General features: G+C 60.7%; 1 protein-coding gene across 4 annotated transcripts in view; it reads left to right on the top strand.

Moving 5' to 3' along the window:
- Positions 1-20,015, top strand: part of VAV2 (vav guanine nucleotide exchange factor 2) — a 171,723-nt gene that overhangs the window by 2,910 nt on the left and 148,798 nt on the right. The window lies entirely within an intron of this gene.

The raw sequence follows: 20,015 nt of genomic DNA, 5'->3' as shown, positions 1-20,015 counted from the left end.
CGTTTTATAGATGAGGCTGCTAAAGCTCAGAGAGATCCAGGGACTTCCGTCTGGTGACACAGATTGGAAGAGGCGAAACTAAATCACAAGCTTAGGTGTCCCTCGTAGGATTGCCGAAACTCATTCGATTCTGCAAGCCTCCCTTAAGCTGTCTGGCTGACTCTCGGACGGATGCTCCTGCCGCGTGTCTGCTTCCTCGGGGTGGATGGGGTGTGGGATGGGTGCCTGTTTTCTGTGGGGATCTGGCTACTTTGCTGTCGAGTCCAGTCTGTGGGGCCTTCCCACCTCCGTGCGGTCCTGGAGTGCCGGAGGCCCGTCCAGCTCAGAGGCCTCCATGTTGTCCGCTCGTTCCAGAAGGCCATGCTGGCTTCTCATGGTGACATCCTGTTTTCAGAGGATAGCATTTGGAATGTCCCTCCACTCCGAGTTGACCTCAGCTGGGTAATTGGCCCCAAAGGAGCATAAGAGCATGTGTACTTACGGGGCATCTGCTGTGTACCGAGCCGGAAGCTAGGAGGTGTTCACAGAGAGAGCCGAGCGGCCCCTTTGTCATGCCGTCCTGGAGCTGGCAGGCCGTGCTTTAATTTTTTTGTTAATCCAAAATGCCCGGAAGCCACCTTGGGTTTAATTAAACTAATTAGGTATGGCCACAATCTGCTGATCCTAACAAGAGATCACGTGTGTCTGGAGTGGCTTTAGCTGTGGAGGTCGTGAGGTTGCTGACGCCAGCAGACGGCCCCGGGTTCCATCTGCAGTTTGAACCTGTAGGGCACCACCCGCCCAGCCTCTTGCCCACAGCACCCTGGCAGGCCTCCTCCCCGGAGAACAGATTGGGAAGCCTGGCACCCGGGGCCCACCGGGGTTACTCCCCTGCGCACACCTCCCGTCCCTGCCTCAGGCCTGTCGCTCCCCACTTCCGTACTTTGGCCGTCAGCATCCATTAGGAGCCTTGCCCTTGCTGGTAGACCTCCCTTCTCTTCGCTTGGTTATTCCTGGAGGAGCTAGTCTAGAGGCCCCTCCTCTAGGAAGCCTCCTCTGATTGCACTCTCATCCTGCAGCGTGGTGAGCTTGGCCGCGGCCCCCAGTGTACCAGGGGTGTGTCGCTAACCCTGAACTTGCCGCGCTTTCACTCCACCCAGCACGTGGGGGCCACGCTCTTGCTGTTCACTCTGCAAAGCCCAGTCTGGAAGGGGGACTGGGCTGAGCCTCTCCTCCAGGATGTCATCTCGGGGGCCTGCGGACTCCCGTGTGTTCCTTCATTCTGAGGCCGGCTTTGTGGTTGGCGAGGGCCTGGAGGCTGCCTGGGCCGGGTCCTGCTCTCATGAAGCTTCCAGGAGAGCGAGGGTGCACGGTGGTGTGGTCCAGATGCCTGGGGCCGCAGAAGTGGCCTGCAGGTGGCCCGCAGGTGTCCGGGGGTCCCGAGCGCAGGCGGCCCGGGCCTGGACCCTGAGGCTGAAGCGTGCGACACCAGGGCAGAGGGCAGAACCGAGGAACCCTCGCTCCCGTGGAAACAGGAAATCTCTTGTCCTTTTCCAAATTTGAAAATATATCGGACTTTCGTAAGAACTCCATGTGCACACATAGGTTTTTCTCACCCCAGTGGAGGTGAGTGGGAAATTTGGTGCCCTCCCCCCAAACTTTTCAGTGCGTCGCCCGCAAAACAAGGGCATTGTCCTCAGTGAGCGCAGCTCAGCCTCTCAGCCCCGTCCCACGGGTGTCCCACTCACGCCTCAATGGGTGTCCCCGGAAATGCCGGTTCAGCAGAAGGGGAACCTGAGGGGTGCTGTCTGTGCTCTTCCTCGGTCCATCGCGGCTCCGCAGCCTTCCCGTGGTGTTCATGACCTCGACACCCTGCAGGTTCCAGGCGCCCTCTGTTGAAGAACATCCCGCTGTTGGGTCTCTGCGCGTCCCTTCGGGATTAGATTCGGGTTGTGTGCGTGTTGGGGGACCAGGCTCGATGCCTCCCGCTCCTGCTCCTGTCCTGCAGGCAGCAGGTGGCTTAGCCTTGTCCCGTTGCTGGGATGCGGCCCTCCCAGGCGGTGTCTGCCGGTCCTCTCCGTGATGTCGCTCTGTCCCCCGTCGTTCACGGCTCTTCTCTCCGAGGGACTTGGGACAAGGTGCACCTCCGGTTTTTCCTTCCTCTCTCTCTTTCTGCCAGTTTGCATCATGGTTTTCTCTTTTATTCCCTGGATTATAATCTGTTACTGTCATTTATTTCCATGCTCACGTTGTCTCGGGTTCGACCCAGAGAACTGTTTCAAGCCGGTTGCTGTGCATCTTTTTGACGTGTTCCCAGCATTTTCTTTCTTTGTTTTTTTTTAAAAAGATTTTATTTACTTATTAGAGAGAGATGGGGGAAGAACAGAGGGAGAGGGACAAGCAGACTTCCTTGCTGAGCACAGAGCCAGATGCAGGGCTCGATCTTATGACCGTGAGATCATGACCTGAGCCGAAATCGAGAGTCAGATGCCCAACCGACTGAGCCACCCAGGTGCCCTGTGTCCTCAGCATTTTCTGAGCACTGCCCTCCTTTCTGGAGTGAGATGTCCAGACTCCTTTGGTATTATTCTTTGTCCCAGCTCAGGAGTCAGCCGTGTTTCCGAGGAGCTCTGGTTCCATCGTGAAGAGGGGTGTTTAGAAGCCCAGATCTGGGTGCTGGTGTGCTCACTGCTGCAGGCTGTCCCTGCTCCCAGGTGCTCTCCGAGGTGGGAGCTGGCTCTGTGTGTGTGTGTGTGTGTGTGTGTGCAGGCACGGTGTAGATGGACGTGCCGTGTGCGCGTTTGTCTTTGTTTTCCATCTGTATCACCGCTGCCAAGTAGAAACACGTGAGTTGCGTCTGTCTTTCAAAACTTCTGGTGATCCTATTAAAAAAGTAAAAAGAAATGCATAACATTAATTTTAATGATACATTTTAATGAACCCTTGCCTTCTCCGCAGGGGTGATATGGCCTCCAGGGTGGTGGAAATCAGATCTTTGGAGGTGAAGAAATCATGTTCTTTTTATGTATAAAGCTCAGATGCACATAGAGTACAAAACAGATACACGGTAGCTCTGTGGTGTTGAGACTTCCTATGGGAGGTCGATTATGAAAAGCACCAGAAAAGGCTCCTTGGGGGGGTGATAGTGACAAGTGGAGAAATGCGGATTTCCCCAACCCTGGCTTTCCCATGTGGCAGGGGTTATGGCTCTGAGTGGGTCGAGGTAGCAGCACCCCGGGGGGCAGGGCTGGGGGCAGAGGCCAATGTGCTGGGATCCCATGTTTAGCGCGGGCCTGACTGGCTAGGAGGGGCCCAGGGCTGTGTGGAGTGGGGTCCTGAGGCTTGGGTGTGAAATCTGCAGACAAGGCCCATGGGCATCATCTGCCCAGGTCATGGGAAGGCACCGCTTGGCAGTGGTGGACAGTGGATTGTTTGTGGCTGGGATGGAACCTGGAAGCGTGCCGTGCATTCGGTGGGGAGGCCGTCTGCGCCCTGGGCATGGGTGTCTCTGTGCAGAGAATGGGCGGCTCCACTGAGCTTGGGGCCAAGTCTGTAGGCAGCAGCCTTGCCGGAGGCCTGACAGGGATGTGTAGCCACGGGGAGCCCCCACCCCAGTGCCTCGTTCGAGCTCTTTCTTGCATGAGGATAGGGTGGCCAAGGGGGTCCCCTCCCTGGAGAGGGACTCTGTCGTCCTTCCCAGAATTGCAGTGGGTCCTGCTCGTGGCGGTCGGCAGCATGATGCCCTCCAGCCCCTTCCTCGTGGCCCTGTGTCCAGGCCATGTATGTGTCTGTGGCTTCGAGGGGTGGGATGTCCGGGACGGGCAGCGCTGTCGGGGCTGGTGTGGTGGGGCCCAGGTTTAGGCAGAGGCCCAGACCCGAGTCCGGCAGCCCCATGGCTGAGGCCCTGCCAGGTGGACCTCCTTCCTGACTGCCCCTTGAATCCACGCCTCTCTGACCCAGTGCCCCAGTCGACCACCAGCACCCTGCTCCCAGAGCAGGGGTTGGTGCTTGTCTTGTGTCGAGGGCCAGACGGTAAATATTTTAGGCCTTGTGGGCCAGACAGGCTCTGTCGTAACCATTCAACTCTGCCCTCCTGGTGTGAAGGCAGTCGTGGCTGATCTGGAAATGAGTAAGTGTGGCTGTGTGCCAGTAAACTTTATGGAGAATGAAATTTGAATTTCATATCATTTTCATGTGTCACGAAATATTATTCTTTTCTTTCCCCCAACCGTTTAAAACCGTGGAAACCTTCCTTAGCTTGTAGCCAGTACAAAAGCAGGCAGTGGGGCTTGCCTGCGAGGCTAGGGGCCTGTCCTGGGGCCTGTGCAGGAGCCCTGGTCCCTGTCCCCGCCCTCCCAGGGTTTGCCCTTACGTGTCCATTTGTATCCAGGGCCCTTGGCGCCAGCTCCTCCAACAGGACGCGCTCAGCAAGGCAAAGCTCTCTCCACCTTGTGCCAGAATTTGCAGAATTTGGGCTAAGTGCTTGGGGCCAGGACCTTGTCTCATCCACGGAGGGGTTGTGGTGGGGCTCTGCCCTCAGCCCCAGCTCATAGGGGAGGCAGCAGGGACCCCCCGGGGCTGAGCCCCCGATGTCTGGAACAACACGGACATTTGCTGCCGTCTGGGATGGCAGTGGAGGGGTCCGCCGCCATCGGCCACTGGGCTGTAGTGGGAGCCTTAGTGGGGCGGGGTCGCGGGCCTGACTGAGCCTTGGTCTCCTCGTCTGCGAAGAGGGTGCCCGTGGCCACCTTGCAGGCTGCTGGGGGCATTTGGCAGGAAAATGCGGGCCTGGCACTGCCCCTGCCTCGCACCTGGCCCCGTAAGTCTCCGGAACACTGCGCCCCTCCCCAGGCCCGGGTGGCCAGCTTGCTCCTGCTGGCTGGGGCAGCCGCCTTCCCTGGCCAGCTGGCCCCACCTCGCCTCTGGCCGCCCAGCTGCAGGAGAGCCACATGGTGGTTAAGAGAGGGTGGGCGGCCAGCGCCCCCGGAGTTGGACCCTCCCTCCTTCCCTGCCCCCAAGCCCCTCCCACTCTTCACTTACCCTTTAGCCCCGGAGGCAGGTGGTGGCTGGGTGATGTGGAGAAAAATGGAGGATCCTTGGCCAAGGAGTGCAGGACCCAGGATCGGACAGCAGCCCTGCCCCTCTCTCTGCGGGTGACTTTGGGCGCCTGCTGGAGGGGTCTCAGGCCCTCTCTGCTGCTTCCTCCCCAGGAGCTCTTGTGCTGGATGGTGCAGGAGGTGGGGACAGACGCAGGATTTGCTGTCACATCTTCTGGGGCTGTGTTATTCCTTATCAGATGCAGGTATTTGGATCCCTGAGGGCAGGGACTGTGGAGGGCTGCATGGAGAAGGTAGCATTTGAGCTGGCCTTGAAAACTGGATGCCCTTAGGTAACTGAAGGGAGGAGATGGGTGGTTGCTGCAGAGACAGGCCCCCCAGGTCTTCCAGATCATTGCTGCCCGCAGTGTCTTGTCCTGGGAAGGTTGGTTCCCTGGCTGCCCAGCCCCAGCCCCTCCCCTGTGCCTTAGTTAGGAGGCTCTGTGAGACACCTGGTTGGGTGGGGAACCGAGAGGCCGAGGGGGCTGCCTGAGGTCACACAGCCACGTGGAGGTTGGGGCCTCTTGCCAACCTGCAAAACAGCCCTTGGTCCTGGTGGGTGGGGAGGCTGGGGGCTGCACAGTGCCTGAACCCACAGATGGCCCAGGGTGGGCCCGTCCCCTCCACCTGCTGCCCGTCGCTGGGAGGGGGCTCACTCTGTCATCAGCTCGCTTCCCATTCACTGTCACCTGCTCATGGGCACTGGGCAAGAGCGGCAGAGACCCCTGACTTTGTGTCCCTGACCTCCAGGAGGGGGATTCACGAAGAAACAGCATGGCACTTTCGATGCGGAGGAATCGAGCAGGCCTGCGAGGGGGGCTTCCTGGGGAGGTGACAGCGGCCCCTCAACATGACTGGGAGAGAGGTCTGGTGCCTGGGAGTGGACGCTCCAACCCCTGCACAGTGCCTGCGCCGTGGGGCTCGGGAGCCGCCCCCCGCCCCCAACTTCATGGGACGAGTCCCTGTCCACTGCCTGGACAAGGCCTGCCCTGCTCAGGCCAGGATGAGCCCCGGGGCAGCCCGGAAGGGCCCCTGGACCTCTGTGCTCTCACGGCACTCTCTGCCAGCATCCTGTAGCTGCTCTGTTTTGGTTTCTGAATCCAAAAGATAAACAAGAATAACAAACCCATGACCACCGAGGGAGGCGGGGCTGGGCTTGAACTGCCGCGGGACCTGGGTGGTGGCGCCTCCTGGTCAGGGAAGTCTCGAGAAATGCCTGCCTTGGTGCCCTGAGCCGTGGGCTTCATGTGCCCGCCTCTGTAGAGTTTATGGAAGGATTAAAATAATCATTTTCAACACACCTGCTTGTCTGCCCTGAGTCACCTTAAGCTTGAGGCCAGGAATACTTTTGTTGGCTTGTGTTTTGACCTTCGGGCCTCACAAGCAGCGTGCATATATGGTCTCTGTCGAGGGCCTGCCGCCTGTCCTCCCGTCTGTCCGCTGGGCTCTTCAGCCTCCAGGTCTTTACAGGAGTGGGGCCCCCCAGCCGCCCCCCCCAGCCCATGCCGCCATCTGTGCGGGGAGGGCGCGCCTGCCTGTCTTCCGCTGTCTGCCTCCCAGCCCACCCCGATGCGTGCGTGTCTCCCCCACGGCATGACAGGTGCGTCCCTGAGATGTGGAAGGTGGCAGGGTGGGTGCCTGAGGGCGTCACCGGGAGTCCCTGGGCAGGTGGGCAGCTTTGGGTTCCGGGCGTCTGCCTGCTCCCGTGCCTCCCCCGCCCCAGCCCTGTTTCTGCTTGCTCTCCCTGAGCGCACCTTCCTTTCCCAGGGACACACGTTTCCAGTTTGCACCGGTATTTGCTTGATCGTCATAGTTGTCCCCTAGACATAGGATGTTGCCGGGGGCAGGTGATGTAGGCACCATGCTGAGCACGTGGCAACCAGTGGCCCCAGGGAGAGGGGGCCTCTGCAGAGGTGTAAGGGCTAAGCCACCTGCCAGGGTCCCCGCAGCTCAGAGAGCGGGGCCCCACCTGCCCTGGCCTTTCTCACGCCAGAGCTCCACGTCTGGCTTGTCTTCCCCGCCGGGCCAGGCTGTGGTTCGTGGCAGTGTTCCTGTGAGCTTTGGCACCTGGGGGTGGCGGGCTGTGTGCCAGGAGGCCTCCGTGTCCCCCAGGAATGGGGAGGTGCCCTGGTGACAGTGGTCATGGCTGGAGCATGGACCGTCCCAGCTTTTAACTGTACAAGGGGGTGTCTGGTTCCTGGGGCCGTCACCACATGTCCCGGGCGCACAGGACACCTAGGGAAGCTTTAGTCTGTTTGTAACCTGTGTCAGGCCCCTGGCGTGGCAGAAGGTTCTGGTTCCTCGTGCTCATGGCAGCCACATCCTGAGACCTTCCCTCCCTTGCCCCTCAGCTCCTCCCACTCTTAATTTACCCCTCCACACCCGAGATGGGCATCTGGGCTCTGCTCCCCCAGCCCCCAGCTCATCTGTCTGCAGGGACTGGAGTGAGCATCACGAAGTCATTTCAGTGAGGGATGAGACTCTTCAGATCTGAGCTGTTTTCCTCTGCAGATGACGGGCTTCACACGAGAACTGACTCTGAACCATTCGGTTTAATTTGTTTTCACCCCGGAGCTCAGAGGAAGCAGGCTTGAGGCTGGGCATCGGGGTGTGACCTGGCTCCCCGGGACTTGCCACATGGCTGCCTCCCCTGGGCCTCTGTGTTCCCGGCTGCAGAGGGGGCTGGGCTCCCCCTCCCTCGAGAGCTCAGGGCTGGTGTCCTGGCTTTGCTACTGACCAGAGTGGGCCCTCGAGCTTCACTGTCGTGGGGTCTCAGTTTCCCCCTCTGTAGGATGGGGATAAAAAATAGCATTCTCCTCAGTGGATGACTAGGTAGAGGGGGGTCTGTCCTGACGATGAAGTAAGATCGGCCACTAGGAGGAATGAGCCCTGACCGACAGGGGTTGCAGTGCGGATGAGCCTCGGAGACATGGTGCCCTGTGAGGGAAGCCAGATGCCAGAGGGTGAGGGTCGGGGAGGATGGCGTGATTCCATTCATGCGCACGTCCAGCACAGACGGAAGGTGGGCTGGGGGGAGGGAACCGGGACTGGCTGCTCTTGGGTATGGCCTTGTGTTTGGGGTTATGACAAAGCTCTGGATCCAGATCGGGGTGGTGGTTGCACAACACGGCGATTGAACAGTGTCGCTGATTGTAAATTTTGTTATGGTCTTTGACCCCACAAAAACAGCAGCCCCCTTGTGGGGCTGGGAGGAATTTGAGCAGGTGTGTGGTGGGGTGAGTGCCTGGAACCCGCGCTGGCCGTGGCAGGGGCCCTTAGGGCCACCATGTGACTCTTTGGGGCCCTGCACGCCTTCGCCCGTGGCCTCCCTCTTCCTTAAGAGATGTTAAAAGTCCTACTTTTATGCCTGGGTTGGTGTAAGGGTCAGAATACTAATAGTATATATTTAAATATTGTCTTTGACCTCACATGCATTTGGGTCCCGAAAAGTGCTGGCCCGCGGTGCCTGGTGGGTGAGTCAGCCCCTCGTGGCCATCCACGTGACACGTTTCTTGGGTCCCTTCTTGCCCTGGGTCCTTGCTGCTGCAGGACTCAGGGCACTGAGGCAGGCATTTCTCAAGACTTCCCTGTCCAGGAGTGAGGAGCCAGGGAACGGCTGTCTCTGCTCCAGGCTCTTGACTCCGTGCCTTAAACAGGGTGACCCAGGAGAGCTGGGGTGAAGGAAGATGGGTCCAGGGAGCATGTGAGGAGTCGGGGCTCAGTTGCCTGCCCCCCCTCCCCGTAAAATGGGACCATCATTTCTAGGTGCCTCCAGGGTGGATGGAAGGAAGGCTCCTGGGGCATCTGAAGGGGTCCCGCGGTCTGGGCGTCAGTCCGGGGGTGCGGGATCTGTGTGCGTGTCATCTCTCTTGCGGGAAGCTGCCCTACGGCTGATGCGGGCGTCTGTGCTCTGGCTCACCAGTCCCGGGCCTCCTGCCACTTGGTAAAGGAGGGGCGTTTTCTCGACCCCTTGCGGTAGCCCAGCGGCCCTGGGGCCATGATGGTGTCCTGGAAGCACACGCAGGGGAGGCCTTGGCGTTCAGTAGGGATGTGGGTTTTCTCTGTGTCTTTGGGAGAATCGGTTTCCCCATGTCGGTGGCCGTGGGAGGACTCGCTCCTGGAGTCCTCCCTGCGGCCGCTCCCGCTGATGTCCCTGCCGACGCGGGCCATGTGGGGCAGGGGGCTTCCCGACGGTCTCGTCAGCGGGAGCCGCAGGGGCCAGACGCCTTGTCTGGGAGCGAACGACCAAGCCAGTAAACCCAGGCTGCAAACCTCGCCTTCTGCAGGCAGCTCGGGTGGGTGCATGTGTTCCCGCAGTGGGTTCGGAAGCATGGCCACATTTCTGGGGCTCGTTTCTGGAACCAGGTGCAGGTGTGGACGAACCCGAGTGGACGTCGGGGGCAGGAGGCCAGGTGCGGTCTGCCATCTGCACTGCACTGTCCGGCCAGAGGCTCCCCCTCCGTGTCTGGCTGCGACCCAGAAAAGTCTGGGTGATGCCCTCCGCCTCCGGGGGTGGGGGTTTGGGACTGTCCTGGAGGTGTCTGAGGGCTCTGGGGTTTTGCCTGCAGAGCTCTGTCCACCCTGTCTTCTTCTTCTTCTTTTTTTTTTTTGTAAGATTTTATTTATTTATTTGAGAGAGAGAGAGAGACAGCAAGAGAGGGAACACAAGCAGGGGGAGTGGGAGAGGGAGAAGCGGGCTTCCCGCGGAGCAGGGAGCCCGATGTGGGGCTCGATCCCAGGACCCGGGGATCATGACCTGAGCCGAAGGTAGACACTTAATGATTGAGCCACCCAGGCGCCCTCCACCCTGTCTTTTTAGGGGGACCCCTGGCTGCCCCCTGGCCAGCTGGTTCTGTTCATGCCAGGCACCACACTCTGGACCAGCTCTGGGGTCCCTGTCCCCCGCCCTCCCTCCTGCCTGAGCCTCCGGCTGGTGGTGGTGGTTGTGTCCTGCAGGGTGGGAAAGGCCCTGGCCTGGGGGCTCAGCGGAGCAGCTCCGGTCCTCAACCTTTCTGCTGCTTTGCCGTCTGGTGGCCCCGGGGACGTGCAGGCTAGCGCCCGGGCTGCCTCTGGGTGGTGGGCTGGGGATCCAGCTGGAGTGCTCAGCCCCTTCCAGCGTTCCTTGGGTACAATGGTGTCACCTGCCATGCTGTGCCTGGTCTGGGCCACTCCCGGGCTGCCCCACGATGCGTGGTGGTGGTAATTAGTCACAGTACTGGAGGTGCTTGGCGGTCATGGACCTGGCCCCGGCAGAGGGCAGCCCCGGGAGAGTAGGGGCCATCGGCAGCCATTTGAGAGCCTTGGAGGGTGAGGTTTGGGGACCACAGGAGCTGGTCCGAGTTCACCGGTAGGGGATGGAGGCGGGGTCAAACTCCCGGCCGCCCACGCACCTGTGGCCCCAGCATCCTGTCCCACGTGGCACCCTTGGGCTCCTGAGTTGTGCGAGCCGTGGGGTGCCATCGACACCCTCCCTCAGTAATTCACATGCTGGCAGCCACTCTCTTTTTTCTCTTAACCCGTGTGTGTAGTAAATTTTTTTTTTTTTTTTCTCAAAAAAGAGAAGATAGAATGTTCACATACCACCCCCTCCTCATGCAAATAAACCTTGGGAGAAATTGGCCTGCCATCTCTTTGGGTGTATTTCGTGGTAATTTAGCTTCTTAAATGGAACATCTGTTAGCCAGCTAGCTCCAGGGCAGCAGAGCTGTAGATTACAAGAGTGTTCGGGAAGTAGTCTGTTTGCTGCAGGAGGCCTAGGCCCCAGCCACTCCCGCCCCTCTGCCCCCACGCGTGGAGGGGCGCTTGGCACCGCGGACCACCGTGCGGGCGACAGGGTGCGGGAGGCTGGAGCCTTTGTACCTGCCCCGCCGGGCCCCTGAGGACAGTGGCTGATATGCGTGGCTCAGCCTGGCTGGGGCTCAGGGGAGAAGCCCCTGTCTTTGCAGCCTGCGTGGGCCCAGGGGACCCTTATCCCCGGGCTGCCCTGGCCGTGTCCCCTCTTCAGCCGAAGAAGGGCGGTTGTGGTGGGGTCAGAAGCCAGGCTGGGCCTGAGCAGCTTGGACCTGCCCCACTGCTGACGTGGCCTCGTGCGCCCCTGGGCACGCTTCGCAGTGACCCCCGCCCCCACCCTGCCCACACCCCAGCGGGCTCACCTGTGAGCCTGGGAATCCGTCCCCCCTCCTGTATGTCGGATGCTGCCACTTCATGTGATGTATGCTTTGGGGACCTGCAGGCACTGGTCTCCATACCGGTCACTGTGGGGTGCAGTGGGACCCCAGGCCTTTCTGTGGGAGGGGTGGTGGTCTTCTTGGCAGCCGGATTCTGGGGGAGGGCACCTTCCTGCCCTGCCGCCCGTCGGGTCTCCTCTTCCCAGGCCTTTCACCTGGGGGCTCTTCCTACAGCTCCCACAGCTCACGTGGACCATTCAGCTCCCAGGGAACATTTCCTGAGCAGTGGGGCCTCAGGGCAAGGGAAAGATGGGGGTGGCCTGGCAACTCCTTCCAGGAGCTCAGAGTCTGGGGCGCCCCCCGAGGGGAGCAGCGGTCACCTCTGGGGGAGGTTGGAGGAACTCAGAGCCATGGCCTTCAAGGCTGCAGGGCGGCAGGGCAGTGGGTGGTGGGTTGGTGGGTGGCTTCGCCTGGGGTGCCGGGCAGTCACCCGAGGGGGTTGGGGAGAGCACGATGTCCTGGATTTGGCTTCAGGAGGTTCTGCTTGGCTGCAGTGCTGGGAGTGGATTGGAGGCCACAGTCTGAAGTCCCGGAGGCTGAGGCTGGGGAGGAGGCGGATGCGGTCACCCCAGCAGGAAAACTGTTCAGGCCTGTGCCTGGGGAAGGGAGAGAAGCTCCGGGCTCCAGGGTGTTGGGGGAGGTGGGGGCTGGGCTGGTCGTGACCCCGATGTGGGGTAATGAGGAGGGTGCCCCGATGTCAGGCTCGGGCAGCGGGGGAGCTGGTGGGGCTCATCCAGATTTGCCCTTGGGGCTCAAGGTCTGCTGTTGGCCAGCAGCCCGGGGAAGGCCCGGCTCTCCCAGTGGTCTGTCTGGAATCTGCCCTGACCGGGGGTTGCGGGACATTTCAGCCCCACCCCGTTGTGTTCTCTGTCTGCCTTTGAGTTTCCTGCTTTTTTTCCGGTCTCTGTTTGGCTGACCACATCAGTGTCCAGGCTGGACCTGGGCGTGAGGGGCTGGCCCCGGCCTCGGTGGGCCAAACTCTGCGGGCTCCTGCGGGGCCAGGCCCCCGGCCACGGCGAGAAACACCTTCCGCTAGCATGGGACTCCATTCCAGACTCTCCTTCCCTGATCACGATATTCTCGAGCACGCTAACAGTTTTGCCTTCATGAGCGCGCCATTTATTCAGGCTGTAAACAGGTGCTCTCGTTACTCGGAAGCACGGGGCCGGCGTGTCGGAATCCGGCTCTCTGGGGAAGCATACATCCCCCGCGTGTGTGATTCATGTCCAGGTAACACGATGGCCTTTGCAGAGACTCAGCACGAATGCCGCAAAACCCAAAATAGTCGTGTGGGTTATTTTTAAGAGGTTTTTTTCCTGTGGAAAGAGTGGTTTTTCTTAAAAAGGGCCTTGCCTTCGATTGATTTCTTTGGGACTGCTTTATTGCTATTGATTTAGTAAAGCTTTAATCAGGAAACAACCTTGCAGCAGGTTCCGGGGAGGGTAACTTGCCAGCCTTGTTGATTTTTTTTCAGCGAGGAGCATTTGCCGCGACCCGGGGGCCGCACGAGAGCCAGCTGCCTGGCGTCTCATTCTCAAGGGCCGAGTTCGGGCAGGGGCGGACCCCAGGACTGAGCCCCGGGCTGTCAGAACGTGGGGCTCCCTTGCCAGACACCATGTGGGAGTCGGAGACCCAGGCTGGGTTCCCTGCCCCGCACCCCTTCCTCTGCTTCTGAGAGCCGCCAGGTCCTGTGCTGGGAGGTGGTGCACAGCTGGGAGGAGAAAGGGGACCGTGGTTGTGTGTGGTGTCCCTTGAGGGGGATCTGGGCTCTGCCCTCTGCCCTCGGACCCTGGAGGGTCACGGCCTGTCCCCTCGCGGTTTGTGCCCTCTGCAGGCGCTGGGGTGGATGGGAACAGAGACGCTCATGGGTACGTACTGAAGGCTTACTGGTCTGTTTGTCACAGGGAGGACACTGCGCATAGCCGCGTCCCCACAGAGCTGGGGCTGTCATCTTCCTCACCACCTGGGAGCCTGCTTTGTCACTGCCACGTCTGTGCCACATGGCTTTCCGCCCACGTTATTTCACGTGTGCGGAGGTAGATACTTGCTTCGTGTTCTGACCGCTCTGAAATCAGCGTGGGTCTTGGGGCCTCACAGGAGGGGTGTGTCAGACCGTGGGGTCTGCCCTGCTCGCTGTGCTTCACGTGAAGCCACCAGGAAGAACCTCAGGTGACGGGACGGTGCCCGGAGGTATGGGGAACACCTGGCCTGTGGGTCCAGCCTTCACTGTGACCTTGAAGCCGAGAGGGCGAATTAGTAAACAAAGAATGGAAGTGGAGACAAAAAAAAATCACAAACAATGATTTCTAGAAAACCGTTCAAGGAATTAATTGACCCAGCAGCACTCATCCCAGACGGGCCTCTCCGTTTCCTCCTTGTTGATAAAATCATCACTGAGACGGTGGGGTTTCTGGTTCCTACAAACCTTGCAGGGTCGGGGTGGAGGCCTCTCCTGCCCATGCCTGGAGAGAGATGAGAGATGGGGCCTGGACGGGCGTTCCTGGCCACTCCGACCTGCGGCCCACCTGGGCAGCCCAGGTTCCCTGGGGGACGGTGACTATGGGGGACAGAGCAGCTCTCCACCCAGCCCCTGGGCCCTGGGGGGTGACCGGGATGCTTCCTTGCTCTTCAGTGATCTCTCTGTGCCCAGCCATGAGTTCTGGAGCCTCTGCTCCAGCGTAGACCCCCCTCCCCCCAGCAGTGAACATGGTTTTTGTGCCCTGCCTGAGTGTGGGGCCTGGGGAAGGGGCTGCACTCCCATCCCAGGTCTCCTGAGGTCTGGCCAGAGCGGACAGGGGGTTCCAGACTTTGTGAGGTCCCAGACACCAGCCTTCTTCCACCCTGGCTCTCATCGGGGGAGCTGGACTCTCCATCAGAGCACCCCATTTCCCCTCTGCTGCCCTTGGCTTTTCGGGCACAGACTGACCCTCAGCCCTCCGTGGAAGGTTCCAGATTTGGTCCTGGGCCCAGCCTGCCTGAAAAGCTGCCCTGAGAAGGACAGGGAGGTGCCCTTTGTGTGGCTGCTCAGTGGCCACGTGGATTAGTAATATCTGCTGGGGCGTGGGTGATGGAGGGGGGCACACTCTCCTTAGATAGATTAGTAATGTCTGCCGGGGGCATCAGTGATGGAGGGGGACACTCTCTTTAGATAAGATTAGTGATGTCTGCCGGGGGCGTGGGTGATGGAGGGGGACACACTCTCCTTAGATAGATTAGTGATGTCTGCCAGGGGCATGGGCGGTGGAGGGGGACACACTCTCCTTAGATTCGTGATGTCTGCCGGGGGTGTGGGCGATGGAGGGGGACACACTCTCCTTAGATTCGTGATGTCTGCCGGGGGTGTGGGCGATGGAGGGGGATACACTCTCCTTAGATAGATTAGTAATGTCTGCTGGGGGCGTGGGTGATGGAGGGGGACACACTCTCCTTAGATAGATTAGTGATGTCTGCCAGGGGCATGGGCGATGGAGGGGGACACACTCTCCTTAGATTAGTGATGTCTGCCGGGGGCATGGGCGATGGAGGGGGACACACTCTCCTTAGATTAGTGATGTCTGCCGGGGGCATGGGCGATGGAAGGGGACACACTCTCCTTAGATTAGTGATGTCTGCCAGGGGCATGGGCGATGGAGGGGGACACACTCTCCTTAGATTAGTGATGTCTGCCGGGGGCGTGGGCGATGGAGGGGGATACACTCTCCTTAGATAGATTAGTAATGTCTGCTGGGGGCGTGGGCGATGGAGGGGGACACACTCTCCTTAGATAGATTAGCGATGTCTGCTGGGGGCGTGGGCGATGGAGCGGAACCGGCTGCTTATGTGCCTTCCCTGGAGCAAGCATCTGCGTGCGGTCAGCCTTGGAGCTGCTCTGGGGTGCCCAGCCTCGTGACCTCTCCCCTTCTCCGAGCACCTGCCTCCTGCCTCCCCCACCTTAGGCTCCTCCAGGGTGGCTCAAGCACCCCCTCCCCCCCATGACCGCCCCTGCCTGGTGCTCCCAGCTCTGCTCCTACTCAGCTGGTATTGTCCCTGGGGGCTTTTCACGCCCTGGCCTGGCAAGGTGGGGGGCCCGGCTCCGTGCGACCGTGAGGAAGCTGCAGCTACCCCCTTACCCTGGATCTGGGACCCCTTCTCTCTGGGTCTAGGACCCCTTTTTCAGAGTCTAGGACCCTGAATCTGGACCCGGATCTGGACCCCGTTTCTCTGAATCCGAGATGCCTTCTTCCTGGGGAGCGGACTGCTTTACTAAACAGAGGGTGTTGTAGTTGGATTGACAAAGTGCCACAGGCCTGGGCTGGCGGAAGGTCCCACGTCGTAAGCTGTCTGGAGAGAGGAAAGAGCCTCGCCCTAGCTGAGGGCCACCTCCCTGTTCTCCCTGACTGTTGGTGTTAGCGGACTCCTAGAGAGGAGGAAACTGAATGCACTTAGCTTCCCCTTTCCTCTCAGATCGTGCTGGATTTCCTGGCTTGAGGAAGTAGTTGGCAGTGCTGTCACGTGGAGACAGGGTTTGGGGTGCAGCTCCCTGAGCGAGCCTCCCGGGTGAGCAGCTGCACGTCCTGAGCCCCTGGGCCACCCTGGCCTTTGCTCAGAGGTGGAGAGGCCTCTCCGGGGACCCGGGGAGGTGGGGAAGTAAGGCTCAGTCTCTCGTGGTTAGCATTTTAGCGGCCAGATGATGAAATCCCCCACGGGCCAGAACTTTCTTGGCTCAGCCTGGGCCTGGGAGGGGCAGCTCTGACCTCCCTGAGCACCAGCGACATGGTGTGCCTGAGCAGACCACGTCTCTCTGCGGTGGGTTTGGTGTCCCGCAGCTGGGTTACGTGGCTCACTCTTCCCTCTGGAGCAGTGGGCAGCATCCCTTGGGAAGGACGTGCCTCCAGCTGTTGGCAGGGCCGTGCTGCCTCGAAGGCTCCGGGGCACGGCCCCTCCCACCCGGCGTCCCGTGGCTTGAGACTCCACGATCCGGCATCTGTCTCCATCTTGCCTTCTCCACCAGCGCCTCTGACCGCGGGGGCTTGCCTCTGGGTCCCCGCGCTCTGGCCCACCCCGGGCCGCCCCGGGGCCCTGCAGCTGGCGGGCTGTGCAGTCCTCCCCACCCCGAGCCGCTCCGCTGCACTCTCACTTCCCTCGGCCGCCCCCCTTCTCTTGAAAATAACACCCGGGTGGGCGGGCACCTTGCAGGCCCGGCCTGGGAGCCTGGCTTTAACTGTCTCTTCCCGTGGGGGGTGGGCAAAGGGGTGCGCTGTCCTTCGGGGTGCCCTCATGCCTGGCACCGTGTGGGGCCTGGTGGCCGTTGGGGGGATGGTGGAGTGAGGGAGGAGTGAGCGAACACAGGACGGTGGGGGACCGTGCTGGGGGCTTCCCGGGGCGCTCGTCCGCCCAGCCACTCTCACTTGGTGGAGCCTGTCTCTGCCCAAGGCCGCTGGGCTGTGACCGTCAGGGACGGTGGCGCTCCACCAGGATGCCCCCTGTAGCGGACACGGAGCCTTGGGCTCAGCTGTGGGAATGGCCTGTGCAGGACAGAGCCGCTCACCGTCGTGTGACTGTGATGGTGAAACTGTGGGAACACCCCGAAGGCCCAGCGGCCGGGCGTCGCTGCAGTGTGTGACCCCAGCCCGGGGAGGGTCCCCGACGCCCGGCGCGGGGTGCCACGTGCCCGCGAGGAAATGCCGGGGCCCAGAGCTGTGCGTTTTCCCCAGCAGGCCGTTTTGTAACAACAAAAAATACAGGGTCAAGAGTGTGGAAGGCAGAAAGGCCTCACGTGGTAAGTGGTGCTTTAGGGCTGGAGCACATGTGGGCTTTTGTTTCATTCCATCCAGACTCCCCCCCCCCCTTATATCTAGGAGAGGCTGTTCCTATTTTGGGAGAAAAGATGAAGAGCAAAGTTTTACCCCTGGAGTGCTGTCCCTGGCACCTTTCCTTCCGTTACAATCAGACGGACCCCGCAGGCAGCTGGCCCGGGGGGGCCTCAGTTTCCCCACTTGGTGAGGTGGTTGGTGCTGGTCATCCCAGCCCAGAGGGGCTCCAGGGCCCTGGGTGCCGTGGGCAGGTGAGCCGCCACGTCTGCTGTCTGCCCTCCCTGGAGCATCCTGAGCAGGTGGGGCCATGGCTGGAGCTTGGCTGCTTGCAGCTGAAACGCCCAGTTCTGGCTCAGCTTTCCCATGTGGGGACAGCTGGGGGCATGCTCGCCCCTGCCCCCAGGCCCCCCCCCCCCGCCCCGCAGCCTCCCTCCCCCGCTTGGCTCCCGCCTGACTGTGGGCGGAGGGTGAGTCTGCAGCTGCGAACATTCCTGACCTCAGTTCAGGGGCGAGAGCCCAGCTGCTCCTGGCAGACAATGGAGCCCCCGCTCCCTGCTCCCCGTGCCCCCTCGGTGCTCTGCCCTGGGCCTGGTGCTGGAGCCGCTGGAATTTCCAGAAAGTGCAGCTTCTCCGGTAGAGAAGAGAAGGCTGCGTCCTCAGAAGCATGCTGCGCTGGCCCGGCTGGGTTTTTAATACGTTCACAAGACGCATTTCTCCAAAAGCCATTCCAGAGTGGAGATGGTTTTTTAAGAAATCCTGAAAGTAACGTCCAGTTATTGGAAGAATGAAAAGAAGAGACAATATGGGGCAGTTTCCGGACTCCCGTCCCAGGCAGGCCTGTGTCCCTGTGACTTTGAGGCCCCCAGGCCCCCAGTGTCCATCACAGCCTGGTTTTGCTGCTCCTGAGATAGCCCGAGACCCTCCTGTGGGGCCGGGGGCAGGGAGGGACCGGTTGGGTCAAGTGACCCGCGGCGGCGGGGGGATGAGGGGGTCCTGGCGAGCCATCCAGTTTTTTTATTGTGGTGAAATAAAGAGCTGGAGGTTTACCGTCTTAGGCGTTTTTAAGGGCACAGTTGAGCGGCGTTGGGTGCGTTCACGTGGTGGTGCAGCCGTCCCCCACCATCCGACGCCAGAACTTGTTCATCCCGAAAAACTGAAAGTGCACCCGCTAAACGACCCCCCAAGCGCCCCTCCCTCCAGCCCCGCATCCACCGCTCTACTTTGTGTTTCTGTGACCCTGACTTTTCCAGAGCCTCGTGGGAGCAGGTCCTGCAGCACCTCGTCCTTTTGCTGTTTCCGCTCAGCATCACGTCCTGCAGGCCCATCCACGTCGTGGCCGGTGTCAGGATTTCCATCCTTTTTAAGGCTGAATGATACTCCACGGTGTGGCCGCACCACGTTGTGTTTGTCCGTCGTCCGTTGATGGCTGGGCGGCTTCCACCTCTGGCTGCCGTGAACCAGCTGTGCATACGTCTCTTTGTCAGTTCTTTGGATAAATACCAGAGGTGGAATCGCTGGGTCCTACGGTGATTCTGTTGTTAGTGTTTTCAGGAGCTGCTCCACCCCTTTGCACGGGAGCTCTTGCCCGCGTGCGTTCCGTGTGGTCGGTAGTCGCCCTCCTAGCGGGTGTGTGGGGGGGCCTCGTTCAAACCCCTTTCGAAGCTGCAGGACCCCTCCCTCCCCCTCTCCCGGAGGTCTATCTTCCCGAGCCCCAGGGACTGCAGTCAGGCTCACCAAGGCTTTGAGGGGGGCAGAGACTTGTCCACGGTCCCCAGCAAGCTATGCACCAAATGGAGGTGCGTGTCCAGTGTCCTTCTGCCCTCATTGGCTGCCAGGGTGACAAGACCGGGCAGGGGAGGAGATGAGGTCCTGATTCGGGAGAGTTCCCGTGCTCATTTTCCCGGGATGGAGAGCAGCGTCTACAGTTCCCTCCTGAGGTCACGGCCGGCCTCTCTGAGCCCGTGGGAGCCCGTGGGGAGCCCGTGGGTAGGCAGCAGTCAGCGTGGGAACAGAAATTGGGAGAGAAGTGACTTCAGAAGGCACAGCTGAGATTTCACACGTAAAGGGCGTCCCTTGCGCGAGGGAGGCAGGGGAGTGGGGGCGGGTTGCCCAGCGTTGGCATCAGGAGTCGGAACCTCTCCCTGGCTTCTTCACGGAGGGGTGGCTCCCTGTGGGATCCCTACTGCCTGGGCCATAAATGACATGTGGCCTTTTGGGGCATGGATGAGTATTTGATTGAGTGAAGCCCCTGAAGAGACCGGGGCTCCTGACAGGTTGAGACCCCATGGACGGGTGTTCCAAGAAGCGGGACCTCTGCGGCCCTGCCCCCCACCCAGGGAGCCGGCATCTTCCTTGCAGACCGAGCCTGGGAGGCGTCCCTGGTCCCCCCCCCCCCCCAGTTCCCGGGGCTGGTGGAGCCTCCTGGGTTCTTGAGCAATACCCTTCCCTTCTCACCGAGCTCAACCGAGCATTTATGGTACGCCGTCGGTGGTCTCATGAAAAGGAACAGCATTTAAACACAGAAGGGACGACGTGTGTACCTCTTATCCCCCCCTGCTTGGACTGCAAAATACATTTCCCCGAGTCCTTGTCCACCTGCAGACATGCTTGTGCTGAGCTTTACTCGTCACGACACAGACGTGCTCGGCATGCATGCCCCCTCGTGCACCCCACATGGAGCAGGTCCCACTCACGGTAGCTGTGGAGTGAACGAGGGAGGGGGGCACAGTGGGCTCTCAGCTGCCTCTACAGCCCGACCTCCCGCTTCTGCACAGGGGATGAGTCCCCCCTCCCCCTGCAGCCCTCTGGGGCCAGCGTCTGGCTTCACTGAGCACCTACTACGTGCTGCTCCGCTCTGGGCGCTTTGGATCCTTGCTAACATCTGGGGAGCGGTGGTTCTGGCAAGGCCCGTGGCCCCTGCA

The sequence above is a fragment of the Mirounga angustirostris genome, unplaced genomic scaffold (genome assembly GCF_029215605.1).
Source record: "Mirounga angustirostris isolate CCGP_5_RB_7025 unplaced genomic scaffold, mMirAng1.0.hap1 SCAF_15, whole genome shotgun sequence".
In the NCBI taxonomy this organism is placed as follows: Eukaryota; Metazoa; Chordata; class Mammalia; order Carnivora; family Phocidae; genus Mirounga; species Mirounga angustirostris.
Note: the sequence above shows the minus strand (reverse complement) of the source record. Positions and strands in the feature narration are given on the sequence as shown.